This window comes from Corythoichthys intestinalis, chromosome 9 (assembly GCF_030265065.1).
Source record: "Corythoichthys intestinalis isolate RoL2023-P3 chromosome 9, ASM3026506v1, whole genome shotgun sequence".
In the NCBI taxonomy this organism is placed as follows: domain Eukaryota; kingdom Metazoa; phylum Chordata; class Actinopteri; order Syngnathiformes; family Syngnathidae; genus Corythoichthys; species Corythoichthys intestinalis.
Window position 1 is genome coordinate 46,953,276 of NC_080403.1, and position 20,336 is coordinate 46,973,611.

Genomic DNA, 20,336 nt, shown 5'->3' on the forward strand with positions numbered 1-20,336 from the left:
GACACTTTCAATTGCAGCGATTAAAAAAGGAAAAAAATAAACCGTTAAAAAGGGGAATAAGCATTAAATATACAAATGGATTTTCTTTTTTATAATAAGATAGTCGGTAAATCCGAACGCTGACTTGAAAAAGTGCATTGGACTACACATTTGATGTCAGGGATGCTACACAAAAAATTAAGACATATTTCACGTATGCCCCTTAAAACAAATCTAACAAAATGCTGGCAGCTGCCATTGCCATTGTAAAAGTCAATATTACGAACAACAAGAAGTATTTGTAAAAGCATTTTTTGATTGTATAATTGGACATTGCTATTTGTCATGAAAACGGCTAAGTCACTTATATCCACTCTGCATAGAGTAATTGCAAAACATGAAAATAGTAAGTTTGCCATTGGACCTCTATAAAGGGTACCATGGATAGAAAGTAATTCTTAAGAATAAATGTTTGTATGAGTTGTAATAATATGATATTAAAACCCCTCTTCATGTTTTTGTTTAGTAAAATTTGTCAAATGAGTTTAACTATTAGGTCGCCATTGTTGTTGACGACGCAATGCACTCTGGGCAGTGACGTCACTGGGCGGCGCTTCGGCAGCTGGCTTGACCATGGAATTAGAAAAAGGCGGATCGATTCAGACAGCATGCAGACAACAATAACAGAGATTGTAGAAAAGGGTTTATTGAACACACAAAAAAAACCCACGATCGCAAAAAACGAGACACAAAAAAGGGTCCATGACAGTAGGTCGGGATCAAAACAAAACAAAACAAAAAATAATAAGGGTTAACCGCAGTGAGAGGCAGACAGAAAAAAAATAAAATAAAATAAAAAAAAAAGCAATGATGCAACTAGCAATGAAGGGATATACAAACTGTCAAATGGCATCAAGCCAATATCTGGGCAAGCTGCCAAGGATCGGTTTAAAGACATTCGAATTGGATGTAGTTACGACGTTGGGAACTCATCCCACACGCTGTAACAAAACAATCTGACCAGTAGCAGAATGTGACAAAATCATGCCAGTCGTCATACTAGCTTCGCTTGCTAGCTAGCACAGGTATTCTCCCAGTCCAGCCCAACTGCGTCATCACCCCCAACGTGCATTGCAGGCGTAAAACATGGCTCCCTCCATAGGTCACTAAATATTATAGATTTTTAAATCAATGGCAATAATATATGTGTTTCTAATAACATATTTTGGTAAAAGGGAACAATTGTGGATTATTAGAGCCTACAAGTCTTTAAGTCTGAGGTTCCCTTTAAGGTTGGACCTAGTGGTAGTTCTAAGTGGGATATTTACTGCTTCGAAGCAGTCTAAAATTCAGGCAAATACAGTGCAATGTTTGTAGTTGGTGAAGTATTTAAAAAACACTAAGGACATCAACGTCGTTTTCACAGACAGCAGTAAATCCAAGTTAGAAAACACAGTCCAGGTAGAGCAACTATGACCTTCAAATTTGATGACAGTTCCTATATCTGCGAGTCTGACAATATGTGAAGCTTATTACTAATCACCATAAGTAATATATAGTATTGCCGTTAGAAAGAGCAGTTGCAGATCACCAAAATTTGTGATGTCTATTGATTGGAAGTACCATATTTTCCGGACTATAAATCGCACGTTTTTTTCCCGTAGTTTGGCTAGGCCTGTGACTTATACTCAGGTGTGACTTATAGTTGATACGTAGCCTGAGTTATGCTTCTGCGTTGCGGTGACGACGTAGCAACGATGTAGACCCTACGGCGTCAATGAGCATTCGATAGTTCAGAGGCAAGGGAACGAGCTGCTCTGTAATTCACCGCCAAGCCACTAGAGGGGTGTGGCGTTGTGTTTGTACGGTTTTGGGGGACTCTTGTCGACTTCCTCTAGTTTTCTTCCCATTACACAACAATGCCAACGGAGATGGAACGCTTGAATTGGATCTTCAGCTCATCAACATTGAGCAACAAATGTTGATCATACAAATATTGAGGCGCAGGCGACACAGAAGACCATTGCGGAGGGGGTCTGTCCGACTGTTGATGCCGCACAGAGACTGGCAGTCACATTACGAATTCCAGCCTCTGGTGGAAGCCAGCAAGCTGTGGCGGCTAGCTTCAAACTGGTGTCCAGCAATGTGTCCAGCGTGCTGTCTGAGATCTGCAAAGCATTGTGGACAGATTTTTTGCCATGTCCTCCAACCAGCCAGTGGGAAGCCAGAGCAGATTTCTGGCAGCTATACAAGAAAGCCTGCCCGTCTCATCAGACCATAGGACATGGTTCCAGTAATCCATGTGCTTTGTTGACATGTCTTCAGCCAACTGTTTGCGGGCTTTCTTGTCTACCGTCTTCAGAAGAGGCTTCCTCCTGGGGTGACAGCCATGCACACCAATTTGATGTAGAGTGCGGCGTATGGTCTGAGCACTAACAGGCTGACCCTTCACCTCTTCAATCTCTGCAGCAATGCTGACAGCACTCCTGTAACAAGTTACATGACATTTTGGAGGGAAAATGACAAGCAGTACTCAATTCGGACATTTAGGGATGTACGTAGTTTCTAAGTGGTGTACTCTCTTTTTTTTGCCAGGGGTTTAGATATTAATGGTTATATTTTGAGTTATTTTGAGGGGAAAATAAATTAACTCCTTTATACAGGCTGCACACAGACTACTTTTCATTATGTCAAAGTGTCATTTTGTCAGTGTTATCCCATGAAAAGATAAACTTATATATCTGCAGGAATGCGAGGGGTGTACTCACTTTTGTGACAACTGTATGTACACAATAAATTATAAAGTGCACCAACCAAAAATATGACAAAGTGATAAAAAGCTGGCAGTTTTTGGCAGACTGTGTCACCGCTTAGTGTACCCATTTGCTTCTGAACACAAACATAAGGTACTTGTTTTGGAGGTTCTTTCATTTTTTTTAATGCAATCTCTGACCTCCAGCCCCGTATTTTCAGCAATCTCCTTCCACGAATTGCTTGCCATTTGGCAATCTTTATAATGTCTTGACGAGACATTGTGGAGGTTGTTGTACTTGCGGACTTCTTCGATGATACTCTCGTCGGATTGGTCCATTTTTGCGTGTGCACAACAATGTTTGAAAATGGTGGTGATTTGGCGCTGAACTGGAAACAACAGTCTGAGCGGACCAATCACAGTCCGTCACGTCACGTAAACGCGTGGTGACGTGACGCTCAGTCAGGAATCTGTGGAGGAACACGTCAGGCTACGGCGGAGGCTCGTAAATCGGGTCTGCCTTGACGGCGTAGGTCTGCCGCAGAAGCATAACTCTGCCTTTATACTCATGGTGTGCACTCTACTTCATGTTGGTGTAGTTGAATGGATTTGGTAGTGATTTGGAGTGAGATTGAGAGTGTTTTGTTTAATGTTATCAGAATAACTGTTAATACGTAAACAGATAACTATTTAGCTGTGACGGCCCTGGCCATTTCGTTATTTTTTTTGTTTTTTGAGACTCTTTCGGTCAGCTGATTGTCGCCTCCGGCAGCCGGCTGCTTCCCCCCCACTATGACCTAAGATGATCCGCGCCGGACGGACAGACGACGTCGCCGCCGCTGATTGGCCACAAAGAAAGGGCGCCAAGCTTCAAAAACCAGACGCTGTCAACTGACAGCTTAGGTCGCTTTTGACAGCATTCGTGCCGCGGTCCTCCTCGCCAGCTGTTTGCTCGCCATTCACTCTCGTGTGCGTTTGATCGCTACTATGTTACACTCCTGTTTTTTCGGTGAGGTCTTTTGTGTTTATTCGTTGTTGGATCGTTTTTGTTCACCACTGTAAATAAGAGCACTGAAGCAGTAGGGGTAAGCCGCCACTTCTGTTCAACCCGTTTTCTCCTGTTTTGTTTAGTGTAAGAAGCTAGGTGAGTGGCTGTCTTTTCTGTGTTCTTTTTCACGATCAGGGTTTAGTTAGCGAGTGGGGTTTAAGTGTAGATTCCTTTTGTTTGTCGTTTTGGCCTGGGCTTACCCTGAAGCCGCGCTTCATCCACATTTTGTATATATTGTTCATTGCGAGCTTGACTGTGTAAATAAATTTGTGCCACTTGTGAACTTGTGTGGCTCGTTTTATGTTACGCCCTTAGCGAGCCGTTCGTGGCACGTAACATTAGCACTTTCTTATCCTTTTTATTACTACTATAATGTATAATGTTTGAGCTCTCTGATTAAATAAAATGAACTCCTCTAAATTCAATTAATACTCCAGTGCGTTATTTTTCTTCTTCATTGTGCATTTTTTTGGCTGGTAAGACTTATACTCTGGTGCGACTTATAGTCCCAAAAATATGGTACATTAAATAGCTCATTTACATGTCTAAGCAACAATTATCCCTCAAAAGTCTCGTTTCCCGGCAACTATTGCACTCAATGTCAAACTGTAAAAACTGAGGCAATACACTTAAGTTACATTGGGAGATGAGTGAAAGGAAGCAAAACTCTGGTTTTAGATTTAAAACAAAAAAATGAAATGTTAGTGTTCAGTGTTATTTAAGGTTACATTTAAGAACGGACATCTTTAAACCACTCATGTGACAGAAAAACTTTGGTAAAGTTTGATTTAACTGACAAATACAAGAGTATTACCATAATTTCCCAAATATAACGCACACTTTTTTTTCCACAAAATCAACTTGTAAAATCATGGTGCGCATTATACGCAGGTACAGGGATGGAGACAGAAATATATATATATATTATATATACATAAAGACTAAGCCTGAACGATATATCGTTTAAACATTGCCATCGCGATGTGCGCATGCGCGATAGTCCCATCGCAAGTTTTTAAATTTTTTTTTTTCCCCAATCTACAAACCTTTGTTCTGCTTCATTCGCTCGCACAGCCTCTCTCACCCCCTTTCCCAGCTCTCAGTCACTGCGGCACTTGCTTATTAAAGTTAACGATGGCTTTGATCTGGCCAAAGAAGTCGGGCAGCAATCTGTCAATCATCGTTTAACTTGTTAAACAGTTTCTGCATGGAAGCGCGGGCTGGAATGAATGTGTGTGTCTGTGGGGGGAGAATGTGGAGACGTTCGAGACATGTAAAATAAACGCCAGAAGTGACTATGAGGAGTTTGTAATTTCTACATGTCACTCCAAGAGTCACAGCCATGTTAGGTCAACAGAAGCATTTAATAAAGCCAAGCATTTTTCTACTACAGTACTTTATTCTTGTTTAAAAATGATTCAGTGGGACAGTTATGTTTAAAACTGATCATAATTATTACATTTGAAGTGCTTAAAAAGCATTTATTAAAAAAAAAAAAAAAAAATATATATATATATATGCATTTTTAAAAATCATACTTTGGGGTAAAAAAGTGAGAAAAAAACCATGTCTTATATGTATCTCTTTCCAGTGCTAGATCTGAATAAATACATTGAGCACACACACCCAAAAAAATGGGGGGAGGGAGGGGGGTAGATATGAGCTACTTCGCGGTTTTTCACTTATCGTGGGTTCTGGTCCCTATTAACCGCGAAAAACGATGGAATACTGTACAATATGGTCATGATGAGTCATCCAAAGTCTTTCCAAACAGCTATTCAAGTCATCTAGAAAAAAATTCTTTAAAAAAAATAAAAATATATATATATATATTTATGTATATATATTTTAATATCGCAATATATCTCAACCCCCCCAAAAAAATCGCAGCAATAGTTTTTTCCAATATCGTTTAGGTCTAATAAAGACCGATTTATTTTATTTATTTACACTCCGTTGCCGACCATTACGGTACATGATGTCACCATTTTGTTTCGGTAATACTTCACTCTGATTGGTCGAATGATTTCGTCCGTGTTAAATTCTGCTTTTATCACTCTTCATAAAGCACAGATTATAGTTTCTTGAACATATTTGAGTCAACGTTTATTGCAACTCGGCAACTCGGACCATAACAAACATAACACAACACAGACTTCCTGTGTCCGTCAAATATATCTGTTCCTCAGGAAACTCAAACCCAAATAACAATAGTTCCTCTTGTTAGTCAACAGCGATGCGCTCGTTCCGATTTCCGACTTCAGTGTCCACTTTTATTTTATCGTATCAATCCATGGAAGAAACATTTATTCATCATGATGAAAGGAGCAAGTTATGCCGCAGCCTTTAAAAGAAAAGTCACATCTGTTTTGTTTTCTCCTGGATTCTAGTAAGTTGGAGAAGTTGTCAGATCATATTATTACCGTGCATATTGTCAGTTTACGGTAATGTTTTGAACTACCAATGTGCTATGCTTGTGCTGTGTTTCACCAGTTAGTAAAATGACATTTCTGTATCTGTACACGAGCTCTGTTTTCTTGTATTCTTCTATTTATCGGTGCTAAAATTAGGGTGCGCGTTATACACGGGTACAATAATTTTCCCTAGATTTTACAAGTAAATTTGGGGTGCGCGTTATACACGAGTGTGCCTTACATTCGGGAAATTACAGTATTTCCCTTCAATTGTCCAGTGATTATCTCAGGGTTTAGTTGGCCGATGGACCGAGTGTTGGTCGGCAAAGGCTCCACGCCAGCCCTTGTCATGATCCTTCTGACCAGAATAAGCTGATAGAAAATGCATCGGTTGATGGAGGAATCCTCTTTTGACATTTTAATGAGGAAACTATTTTAAGACCCTTACGTTAAAGATGTTTCTGAACCAATGAACGCCTGCATGGCAGAGATTCTATGTGTAGCATCAAGCTTGTCACTATCATGCTGTCTGGACCATGTACACACCCTCATGTCAGAATGCACACTGTGACATTATGCCGTGGAGATCCATGTAAAGTATATCACCAGATTAATTCTGTTTGAGGGGGATTAGCGCTGTGTGTGTCTGCCTGTTCATGCATCTGGATACCTGCCCTGAAGCTCAATTCATACCGTATGATGCCATCTTCATTCTGAACATCCCTAAGCCGATGACATACACACAGTAATTGCCACCCCCCGACGTTTAAAAACAACAACAAAAAAATCATGTTTTTCTGGGTACTAACAACAAACACATACACTCCGTTATAAAAAAATTCCATCAAAAGGGCAGGATATGCTGCTCCCACTTGGTTTCTTCCCTCCACAGATCAGCCAAGAATCTAATGAGCCGAGAGACGTCCACGCCGTTGCAAATCAGTTACAGCGGGGAAAATAAAACAAACTCTCAGCATGTGAAAAGCAACAAATGTTGGCTTTAATTCAGACACTGACTTGTATCTCTTCACAACTCCAAACTTAACAGCTGCGCAAACAAATGTTGGTCTGATGACAACTCTTTGTAATATAAAACACAACACAAAAAAATATATGGAAACATGGACTAAAGGGTAAATGACTAAATCAATGAGATTCCTCAGAAAGGAATCCAGCAACCCAAACAAGCAGGTGCTTTGTGTCAAAACCTTCTGAGTGGAATCTTTAGTGAGCACTGGGCAGTGGTGTCAAACTGACTGGACAGTGGTGCTGTTGTCTTGTCTAAAATGTGATATTCAAGGCTGAAAATCAATTAGCAGGAACAAGCTTGAGCCAGTTGAGCGTCTTAAATACGGGTGTGACAAAATATCAAAATGGTGATATATCGTGATACTTTGTATCCCAAAAGGTTATCGATATGCTCCTGCAAGATATCATTTTAAAAAGGTGTCAATGTGTTTAAAAAAACAACAACAACAACAAAAAAAAGTTGCTACCAAAATCTTCCACTATAATAGTGTCTCAGTTAACTCTAAGGGGCCGTTTACATGGTGACTCTCCCAGAATACGAAAAATTTTAAATTTGCATTTATATGGGCCCGTCTCCATTCGAACAATGTCAAAATTCTGCATGAAAACGATGTAGTATTCATGCCAGGCCCTAGGGGGCAGTGCAGATTTACAAGGCGACAGTGAATGATGCACTTTGACCCCAACAAGCTCCTCAGCCCGGAAAAAAAATATGCCCGCCCACTCGAAGCAACAGCATTTTCCTTTTGTTCAAAAAGGCACAAAAATGGAAACATTCAACATATTTAATTTAAAAATAGTATTAAAACAGTAAATTAAAGCCGACATTCTGCCATATTTGCAGTTTTTAATGTTTCGTAGCACCGGTGCGCACGCCCAATGTGACGTGTACGAGTGCTGAAGTTATCGGCGTGGTCTCGCGCCGCGGGAACTTTTGTTATTCATACGGACCAAGCCCCACTCAATCCCCCGCAATCGAATTCTTCCACTTTGGAGGCAGGATTCAGAATTTTTCGTTTTCGCCTTCAGTCTTCGCCGACACCATAGTACGTGAGGTGATTCCGCCACTCAGTCATTGAGTCTTTGAGTTGCCATGTAAACTGCCCCTAAGGCTGCCTTGACAGTGCTCGACACCAATCCATTTAGACTGGGAACATTGGTTCATTCGAAACCAGAGCATTCACAGTCATTCTGTCAGATTTTCAGGGCATTTATAGGTCACTTGCTGTTCATTTCAGGGCATTTACAGGTCATTTCTTGTTGAGTCGGAGTCACTGCCTATTCATTTGGGTGATTCCCAGGTCTGTAACACAAAATGAACAGGGAGTGACCCATAAAATACCCCAAAATCAACAGGAAGTAACTGAAAATCAACAGGTAAATGACCTTAAATGGCCCAAAATTACCTCATTGCCTGGCATTGGCTGCAACTGACGGCCATAGACGTTCAATCCGTTTGAAGTGGGAGGGATCGTTCATTCGCTGCCACCCTCCCAGTTCAAATGGATTGGACGTCTACTCGTGTTAAAACTCATTCCAATTCACAGCAGAATCTTGTTTTTCTGTTTATTAGTTGTTTTTAGAATATCTACAGTGCCTTGCAAAAGTATTCGGCCCCCTTGAACCTTGCAACCTTTCGCCACATTTCAGGCTTCAAACATAAAGATATAAAATTTTAATTTTTTGTCAAGAATCAACAACAAGTGGGACACAATCGTGAAGTGGAACAAAATTTATTGGATAATTTAAACTTTTTTTAACAAATAAAAAACTGAAAAGTGGGGCGTGCAATATTATTCGGCCCCCTTGCGTTAATACTTTGTAGCGCCACCTTTTGCTCCAATTACAGCTGCAAGTCGCTTGGGGTATGTTTCTATCAGTTTTGCACATCGAGAGACTGACATTCTTGCCCATTCTTCCTTGCAAAACAGCTCGAGCTCAGTGAGGTTGGATGGAGAGTGTTTGTGAACAGCAGTCTTCAGCTCTTTCCACAGATTCTCGATTGGATTCAGGTCTGGACTTTGACTTGGCCATTCTAACACCTGGATACGTTTATTTTTGAACCATTCAATTGTAGATTTGGCTTTATGTTTTGGATCATTGTCCTGTTGGAAGATAAATCTCCGTCCCAGTCTCAGGTCTTGTGCAGATACCAACAGGTTTTCTTCCAGAATGTTCCTGTATTTGGCTGCATCCATCTTCCCATCAATTTTAACCATCTTCCCTGTCCCTGCTGAAGAAAAGCAGGCCCAAACCATGATGCTGCCACCACCATGTTTGACAGTGGGGATGGTGTGTTCAGGGTGATGAGCTGTGTTGCTTTTACGCCAAACATATCGTTTTGCATTGTGGCCAAAAAGTTCAATTTTGGTTTCATCTGACCAGAGCACCTTCTTCCACATGTTTGGTGTGTTTCCCAGGTGGCTTGTGGCAAACTTTAAACGAGACTTTTTATGGATATCTTTGAGAAATGGCTTTCTTCTTGCCACTCTTCCATAAAGGCCAGATTTGTGCAGTGTACGACTGATTGTTGTCCTATGGACAGACTCTCCCACCTCAGTTGTAGATCCCTGCAGTTCATCCAGAGTGATCATGGGCCTCTTGGCTGCATCTCTGATCAGTTTTCTCCTTAGAACGGCCGGGTCTTGGTAGATTTGCAGTGGTCTGATGCTCCTTCCATTTCAATATGATGGCTTGCACAGTGCTCCTTGAGATGTTTGAAGCTTGGGAAATCTTTTTGTATCCAAATCCGGCTTTAAACTTCTCCACAACAGTATCTCGGACCTGCCTGGTGTGTTCCTTGGTTTTCATAATGCTCTCTGCACTTTAAACAGAACCCTGAGACTATCACAGAGCAGGTGCATTTATACGGAGACTTGTTTACACACAGGTGGATTCTATTTATCATCATCGGTCATTTAGGACAACATTGGATCATTCAGAGATCCTCACTGAACTTCTGGAGTGAGTTTGCTGTGCTGAAAGTAAAGGGGCCGAATAATATTGCACACCCCACTTTTCAGTTTTTTATATGTTAAAAAAGTTTAAATTATCCAATAAATGTTGTTCCACTTCACGATTGTGTCCCACTTGTTGTTGATTCTTGAGAAAAAAATTAAATTTCATATCTTTATGTTTGAAGCCTGAAATGTGGCAAAAGGTTGCAAGATTCAAGGGGGCCGAATACTTTTGCAAGGCACTGTATCTAGAATGATTTCCTGACTGATTTGTCGATAATCGTATCGCCATATCGTCAGATCATCGTTATCGTGAGCTTTGTATAGCAAACCGTATCGTATTGTGAGGTACCAAGAGGTTCCCACTCCTAGTCTTAAACATTTACAACAACTCAACTGTTCTTCAGCAATTTCTTCAGTCATTGTGTGTTTATAATAATGAAAAAGGTTGTGGAACATCAAAAATGGAACCAACTAAAAGTGCCACAATTAGGAATTTAGGTGGGGAAAATATCTTAAAAATTCCAGCTTGTTTGAACCATCCCAATGCATGACATCACATGAGTGAGACTTCAATTTGAGTGGACTTTTAATAAAGACGAGCATTTTTTTTTTTACTTTACTCTTGTTTAAAAATAATTCGGTGGGGCAGTAAAATGTTTAAAAGTTATAATTATTACATTTGAAGTGCTTAAAAACATTTATATATAAAAAAGTTTGTTGTTTTTTTTAAGATTATACTTCGGGGATAAGGGTGAAGAAACAAGTCTATATGTATCTCTTTCCAAAGCCTAAATTTTAATAAATACATTGAACACAAAAAAAATATTTTTTTTTTCCCGCTACTTCACGGTTTTTCACTTATCGCGGCGGGTTCTGGTCCCCATTAACTGGAAAAAACAAGGGATCGCTGTATGTTATTGTACTCGTCTGTAATTAGTAGTTACAACTTACAAAAGTTACTGAGATGAATACATAGACAAGGTATGCCATATTATTATTTGAAGTTATTTAGGAAACCCTGTAGCCTGATTCAACTATACCAGGGGTTGGCAACCCAAAATGGTAAAAGAGCCACATACAGTGGGGCAAATAAGTATTTAGTCAACCACTAATTGTGCAAGTTCTCCCACTCTAAATATTAGAGAGGCCTGTAATTGTCAACATGAGTAAACCTCAACCATGAGAGACAGAATGTGGGAAAAAAAAAACAGAAAATCACATTGTTTGATTTTTAAATAATATTTTTGCAAATCATGGTAGAAAATAGGTATTTGGTCAGTACCAAAAGTTCATCTCAATACTTTGTTATGGACCCTTTGTTGGCAATAACGGAGGCCAAACGTTTTTTCACACACTGCTGCTGGTATTTTGGCCCATTCCTCCATGCAGATCTCCTCTAGAGCAGTGATGTTTTGGGGCTGTCGTTGGGCAACACGGACTTTCAACTCCCTCCACAGATTTTCTATGGGGTTGAGATCTTGAGACTGGCTAGGCCACCCCAGGACCTTGAAATGCTTCTTACGAAGTCACTCCTTTGTTGCCCTGGCTGTGTGTTTGGGATCATTGTCATGCTGAAAGACCCAGCCACGTCTCATCGTCAATTCCCTTGCTGATGGAAGGAGATTTTCCCTCAAAATCTCTCGATACATGGCCCCATTCATTCTTTTCTTTACACAGATCAGTCGTCCTGGTCCCGTTGCAGAAAAACAGCCCCAAAGCATGATGTTTCCACCCCCATGCTTCACAGTGGGTATGGTGTTCTTCGGATGCAATTCAGTCTTCTTTCTCCTCCAAACACGAGAACCTGTGTTTCTACCAAAAAGTTCTATTTTGGTTTCATCTGACCATAACACATACTCCCAGTCCTCTTCTGGATCATCTAAATGCTCTCTAGCGAACCGCAGACGGGCCTGGACGTATACTTTCTTCAGCAGGGGGATACGTCTGGCAGTGCAGGATTTGAGTCCCTGGCGGCGCATTGTGTTACTGATAGTAAGTAGCCTTTGTTACTGTGGTCCCAGCTCTCTGTGGGTCATTCACTCGGTCCCCCCGTGTGGTTCTGGGATTTTTGCTCAGCATTCTTGTTATCATTGACGCCACGGGGTAAGAGCCCCAGATCGAGGGAGATTATCAGTGGTCTTGTATGTCTTCCATTTTCTAATAATTGCTCCCACAGTTGATTTCTTTACACCGAGCGTTTTACCTATTGCAGATTCAGTCTTCCCAGCCTGGTGCAGGTCTACAATTTTGTCTCTGATGTCCTTCGACAGCTCTTTGGTCTTGGCCATAGTGTAGACTGAGGTTGTAGACAGGTGTCTTTTATACTGATAATGAGTTAAAACAGGTGCCATTAATACAGGTAACTCATTAGACCTCGTTAGAAGAAGTTAGACCTCGTTGACAGCCAGAAATCTTGCTTGTTTGTAGGTGACCAAATACTTATTTTCCACTCTAATTTGGAAATAAATTCTTTAAAAATCAAACAATGTGATTTTCAGGTTTTTTTTTCCACATTCTGTCTCTCATGGTTGAGGTTGACTCATGTTGACAATTAAAGGCCTCTCTAATCTTTTCAAGTAGGAGAACTTGCACAATTGGTGGTTGACTAAATACTTATTTGGCCCACTGTATAACCACCCCAAAAAAGAAAAAGAAATATGTCTGAAGCCTCAAAAAAAAAAAAAAAAAATAGCCTTATGGTAAATGGAGAGTACTTATATAGCGCATTTATCTACATCTGGGGTCCGACAATAGCACGGTCGCGGTCCACGACCGGACCATGGCACGCCTCTCTGCAGACCCAGAGCAAATGGAACTTGAAAAAAACAATAACTTTTAAAACATATATTATTTGTATGAATCACCGATCTATTGCTATGCGCTACTATTCTATCGCTAAATTCCTGTTTCATTTTTGTTCAAATATCTTCCATGTTCCCACTTCTGATGTCATCTCTATGACAACGATGCGCTGATTGGCTGAGAGAGCCTGCATGCTGCTAACTAGAGCGGACGGACTGCAGCAGTGTGAAACACGAGTCACACCCGGCACTTTGCAATCTGTTTGTTTAAATGCCACCAGTGGAAGACGGAATCTAACAAAATGTCATGCTCAAAGTTGACCAAGAGAAGAAAAGTGAACAACAAAAATCACCGTTTCAATGAGGAATACACAGAAAAATATGCGTCCATTTTACCAACTGCAAGTACCAAACCTATGTACTTAAGATGCTTAAAGACGATTGCGCTATTAAAAGTGAAAATGTGAAACACCGTTTTGTTACAGAGCACAGCTTTTTGAAGATAAGTTTCCTCCTAAATCAGAATTGAGAAGGCGAGAAATGAACAGGTTGAAGCAGTCATATCAAGAGTCAAGCAAGGTTATTGTTAAATCTATGACACAACAACAAATTGCAACGGAGTGCTCACTCAGAGTGTCGTGGGTGTTGGCCAAACATATGGCGATCTCTGATGGAGAAATAATAAAAGAATGCATGACTAAAGTGATGGCAACAATGTTCGAAGGAAAAGAAAAGGAGGAAATGACAACAAAAATCAAACAAATCCCACGTCCAGATTCATCAACCATAAGGCACACTGAAAAACTGGCTGATGATGTGAGTAAACAGCTTTGTGACCCCCAAATGCCTTTTTTCTCATTGAGCAGTGTTTTACAGTTAAAGTTAATGTCAATAATTATTTTGTTTGCACCTTAATGACAGAGATTGTCATTTATGTTCTGTACATGTGAACATGTACTGTACTACTTGCACGTTTTCTTTTTTGTCCAGCAGTGTTTTATAGTTACAAAATGTACTGTCAATAGTTATTGTTACCACCTTAATGACAGATCTTGTCAATTATTTAGTGTACATGTGTAAACATCGTACTTGCATGTTTTTTGTATTTTTATTTTAAGTCAAGAAAATGTTTTTTCAATGTATTTTTATTTAATCAGAATTTGGATTGTATTTTTGTTTGGTCAAAAGAAAATCGCCTTTACCATCTTCGACCTGCTTTGTAAATCCGCGAAGTAGAAGCGAGCTTATTTACATTTTTTTTTTTTTTTTAAGTGTGTTTGATGTATTTATTGAGATTTAACAGCATTTTAAAGAGATACATATACAACATGTTTTCCTTTTCCCCCCAAAGTATAATTCAAAAAACGAAAAATAAACAACAACAAAAAAAAACCTTACATGTATATGTATATTATTAGAAATGGTTTCTAAGCAATGCAAATGTAATAATTATGATATGAATTATATATGTAAAAGAAAACAAGGATTTGTACTAGGGGTGCAACGGTTCAGTTAGCCCACGGTTCGGTTTGAACCTCGGTTTTGGGATCACAGTTTCGGTTTGCTTTTTGCATTTTTTTTTAAAAGAAATGCCTTTATTTTGCTTTTAAGAAAATGAAATAAACACTTAAAATGTAAAAATGTTGGACTGTTAAAACGCCTCTTAGTTCTTTGGCTGGTTTAGTGACTGACTACTGAAATACACACACAGTAGTAAAAAAGTTACTTGGCAAAGTAACTGGTGTTACCTTTCATGTTTTGTTTTGTTTTTTCCATTTTTTCAAAGAAAAAAAAAACCCATAGTAACCTTTGCTATGTTTGGAGGTCATTTAATGTTCTGAATCAACCGTTAAAGTTGATAAAATTGCTCCCGTTTTTGCATTAGTTCCCTTCTGTCTACTTTTGACATGTGAAAATTTTAAAATGGTTTCATCATTTAAAGATAGACTCAAGTAAAGATTATGACGATTTAGGAGTATTTTAGATAAAAAGTTAGGTTCACTAGGAAGGTTCACTACAACAGAGCCTTTCTGAGAAGTTTACTGCTTTAAAATGGCGGCTGTTTACTAACGCTACCGAGTCTGTCATTCCGCATGTAGTTCTATATGCATGAGATATCTAGGCGTAGGTTGTAGGCTGTCGGCTACAGTAAGGAAATATTGGAGCCACCTAGCCTAGCATCGCGTTTGCTACAGCGTCACAACAAACACTTTTTCCTCTCCGTGCCTCTGACTTTTCTCGCGTCATTCAACCAACGTATTAACGAACGGAGGGAAAAAAACGTAATGCACGAGAAACGTACAGAATTTGAACGTAACGTACACATTTAAAAATCAGTGCTCACTTGTACAAATTACGCCGAGACCGTACAACTTGACAGGTATGAATTATAGTGGACCGTCACAGTTAGGTAGTACCACTCTGTAGCACGGGACGTGACGTCCAACTATCAGTGGTCACGGCGAAACTATGTGCTTTAGCGAAGTCATCTTCGATGGCTTTGCGTGCCATTTCATAAATGTCAGGGAATACGTTGCTGGAGAAATATGTCTGCGAGGGAACAATGTAACGCGGGTCAAGCGTTGCAAATAAATTAACGAAGCCCGCTGTGTGTTTTCACCGGTGTCATCTCCGGGGTTGTCCTGCTCGGAGAAAGTGATATCTGTGGGTGATGCCGGCTGAGGTGCCGGAGTCATGTTATAAGTGTTGCCATGAGCATAGGGAACAAGCGCTGAGCAATGCTTGCAAATTGTTTTGTTTTTTTCAATATTTTCTCTCCCTCCTATTTTCTCTCCCACCGCATTGTAGTCTACAGGGAAACCGAAATGTTGCCACACCGCAGATTTGAAAGAAGCCAGTGCTTCCTCAAAATTCGGTCTCTCCACTCCTCTGCTCGCCATAGCTTTTTGTTTTCTTTCTTGTTTCACTTTCACTTTGGTCGTAAGCGACAGAAGGCGTTACTCGGCTTCTATTACACAGGTGCTTGACAGCGATTGGACATTTACTTGCGGCGGGGCGGGAATTTCTCCACATCTGTGCTTCACGTCCTACACAGAGCTCGACCAATTCATTCCACAAGCGTTCGGAATAAATTAATTGCAAAACCGAAAAGGCGCGGTTCATAAAGGCATATTGAACCGTACATGGCGAACCGTACGGTTCGGCTTTGAACCGCAACCCGTTGCACTCCTAATTTGTACATGTATATAGCTTACTAGGGCTGTCCCAAACGACTAATTTTCTCCCGATTAGTCAGCTGACTATTTTTACGATTAGTCGACTAATCTAATAATAAATTTTTTTTTTTTTTTTTTTTTACTAATTTAGCAATGACATTTTTGTTGACGCTTATCAATTCACAAAAAACATTGGAACACTCAAATAATTTATTAAAGTACAAATAAACACGTAAATAACAATAATAAATCACAAATAAACAATGAGTTCAAATGCTGATAGAATTAACTAGTGTAGCATCCCGATTGAAACGATGGTCTCTTAAACTGATGGTTTACAACTTTTATTTCATCCTTGATGTAACCACACTGTAAGAGCTACGGTGCACACAAATAAAGCAACACAATTAGAAATTAACAAAAACTTTTCAACTTTTTCCTTTTAAACCTTATTTATATATCAATGAATTGCCTATATGAATTGCCTTTACCTTATTACCTTATCATTGACAATCTCTCCCTTGAGTGCAATCACTGTATCTACTGTATATATTTATGACCTTTTAACCTTATATAATTTTCTATATCATAAAATAAACCATAACATGAAATCATGAAATAAACCTTTCAATTAGCATTAAGAACAATACTAATAGCACTTATAGGCCCATTGTCAATGAAACATTATTATTTAGTAAGGCGACAGCACCCTCTGGTGTATAAAAAATGAAAAAAAAATAAATAAATAACAAACTGCGTGAAGGCGCTTGAGGTGTTTATTCACGGCCGACGTGCAGCCAAGCTTGGCACTGAAGAGACAGGACAGAAGAGTGTTTCTTTGAAATAAGTCAATGTTTTGGACACTCTGGTGCGCTTTTTTTGGCTTTGTGCCGCTTTCCCCGCTTGCAAACAGAGCATCCGACATTCTAACTTTCCACGCATATATTTTTTTAACCCTTCATTAACCGTCGACGGGATGCTGTGCTCGTCGACGGATTTACGTCATCGATGACGTCGACTATGTCGACTAGTCGGGACAGCTCTATATCTTACAGTATTTTATTTAAAATGTTATTAGGACTGAGGGTGCAAAGTTTGAAACGCAAAGTAGCGAGGGATCACTGTATTAGCCAAAATAACTAAATTGGCTGCAAATACATAATGAGCCTTCGTGATTAAATGTTTATTTTCCCTGCAGTGCATCTTATAGAGAATAACGCACCATCTGACTACTCTGTTGTAGGATGCCGCCTCAAGTTAAACTTCATTACAATATTAATGAATTAAAATCACGTTTGTCCTCCTACAGAAACCATATCAAAACAAAAAATATATTACCCTCCCCCATCTTTTTCCATTTCCAAACATTTTTTGAAAAAGCTCCAGGGAGCCACTTGGGCAGGGCTAAAGAGCCGTATGTGGCTCTAGAGCTGCGGGTTGCAGCTATGGATGACTTTTATCAATAATGTCATTTTTTGAAATAATTCAACTCTCTACCATTAAGCAGCTAGCCAGGTTGTTTTTGTCACAAAAAAAAAAAACAACCAACCAAAACTACCTGCCTTAAAAACGTATATGGCAAAAAAAAAAAAAAAAAAAAAAAAAAAAATCCCCAATTCAAATGAAATAGTGTCAGTGACAAAATATGTGACAATAGTATTGCCCTTATGTTTATTGGTGTTAGACAATATGCAGAAACAATGAAAGACAAAAGGTTGATTGTGCTGCTCTAGTTAACGGTTTAAGCACTGCTTGCCAACTTGTCTGCACTTCTGTATTGTTTAATCTAATCACAGCCACAAAACAATGACAACCTCACATATGACAAACCCAATTGTCGTCAACAAGATCAGCCTCTCAGATAATCGCATAATCCACAATATTGCGTCTGAATATCAACAAACAGACTCGCAAATAAAACACAAATACTGAGGACTCCACCCAGTCTGGTGGACTCAACAGGCAAAAAATGGGAAGATAATGAGCATAGTCAAATCACTTAAAAACAGCAGAAACAAACTAACAAATCCACAATTTTTTAAGTTAACAAAAAATGCTCTACAACCTGACGCTCAGAAAAACTCAATTAAACTAAACAAAAAAGCATAACAATTTTAAATGACCAAATAATAGCGAAATAGTAGCATTTCTTCTTTATGTTACGGTACATTAGCTAATTGGAGGAGCGCAAAATGCCATATTTCTCGTACACTGGGGAAACATAAATTGCATTGTTTTTAATCTTGAACTACGCCAAGTAGAGCCCCTATAAAACGAACTTTCCAACTAGAATTCTTCTTACCTTTCTCTCAGAAACAGACAAAAGCCAAAGATGTTAGTTTTTGGAATGAAAATGTCATTTCATCAAGAACAATGTGACTAGAGTGTCAGAAGACGTCAAGCTTAGTTTGCCTTTTGTTGTTAGAATGCTGAAGTCTGTGAGGGGGCGTGTGGCATAAGGAATGATGCATTTAGGTTCACCTCGAAAGCCTCAGTTACCCTACATAAAATTCGCAATGCTTGATGTAAACATTTGTAGATATTTTTATCTAAACATATTGAATATGAATAAACCAAAACCATACATTGCAAGCAATATTTCTGAAGAAAATAATTACAATAAATGAAAATGGTTATTAACGATATCAACAGAGTTGCAAAAATTCCGTAATCTTTGAAAGCAACAATTGCCCTGTAATTTATACTGTGACGTATGGTGGCGAGCGCCACTATGTGGTTGTTAATGAAAACGTCAGCAAACGCTGCAGTCACAAGATTGATGCAAACTGTTCGTTCTGTGGAAATCATCCAGAGACAGTTCATCACCTTTTTCAGTTCATCACCTTTTTAGACCTGCCCTTTTTTCCAATAAATTTTTGAAATAACTTTTTGTTTCTATAAATAACTCAAGAATGAAATTGTTCTTTTTTGTTTGTTCTTTTTTTGGTAATCATTAACCTACTCATCGAAATTCCACCTCCACAAATGTAAATTTAGCAAGCTGTCACCTTCATTTTCTTACTTTCTTCACGAGCCCCTCTTCTGCAAAACTTACTTTTTTTTTCAGTGTGTAACTAATTTTGAATGACTCTATTGTTAATTGTTTTCTTCTTTAGGTAGATATTGTTTTGAATATTTGTAACGCCTGTCATATTTCTATTTTTTATTGTTGGTTGTTCACCTTTTTGTCTGTACACTCATGTAAATAATAATATTTATTTATTTATTTATTTATTTATTTTAAAGTGTGGGACCAGCGAAATTTACAGGCAGAAGCCACAATATACAATAGCATTTATTGCGCGACAGATCCAGTATTATTGAAAATAATCATAGATTTGAGTTAGAAATTGAGACATTTATTGTAATGATTTTTTTTTGTGATTGTGACAGTACTGCAATTAAATATTCAGAGATAATTGTTCAACGATTTTCCCTATTGAGTTTTAGTCAAAGACGGAGGTGAAAGACTCATTAGCTTCCACCAATTAAAAGCTCAAATTGAAATAGTATCTCATATCCCATTTGTTGTGAGTGATAATAAGAAAATAACTTAAACGTTATAAAATGCTTTTTTTTTTTTTAAATGCTCTAAACAAATTGTTCAAGCAAATGTTCCCACAAAAAAGTTAAATATACCTATAAACTAAATTACAAATGCTTTAAAAAAAATCAGCTCAAACAAAAACTTAGCTTATCTTGGCCTAAACAGGGAGCAGCTGGATTCAGCCATGTGAATTGAGTTATGTCATATTCACTGTTTCCACTAGAGGGCAGTTTATCCACCCAAATCAATACAACTAAATGCAAACACTTTCAAAACAAACCATGACCATACCACTTTATTTAAACGAATACTCGAAGCAGCAAAATTTAATTCAAATCTTTTTTTTTCAAATCGAATTACTCGAGTTAATCGATTAATTGTTGCAGCAATAGTCCTAGTGGAAAAAATACTCACTTTTAGAGAACCCCTTCATTCGACGTTGCACATTTGGGTTTCTTCAAGAATTCCTTTTCACATTAAATACTGTTTTCTCTAATGGATCCATTATAAAAGAGCATTTTCTAACAGGATCTTCTCTTTATTAGTCTATTTGAATCCATCCATTATCTGTTCAAGGGCTGCAGGTGTATGAAGTAGGGTTGTTTCGATCATGTTTTTTTTGCTCCCGAT

General features: G+C 38.8%; 1 protein-coding gene across 7 annotated transcripts in view; it reads right to left on the reverse strand.

Annotated features, from left to right (window-relative positions):
- Positions 1–20,336, reverse strand: part of dlgap4b (discs, large (Drosophila) homolog-associated protein 4b) — a 339,971-nt gene that overhangs the window by 39,505 nt on the left and 280,130 nt on the right. The window lies entirely within an intron of this gene.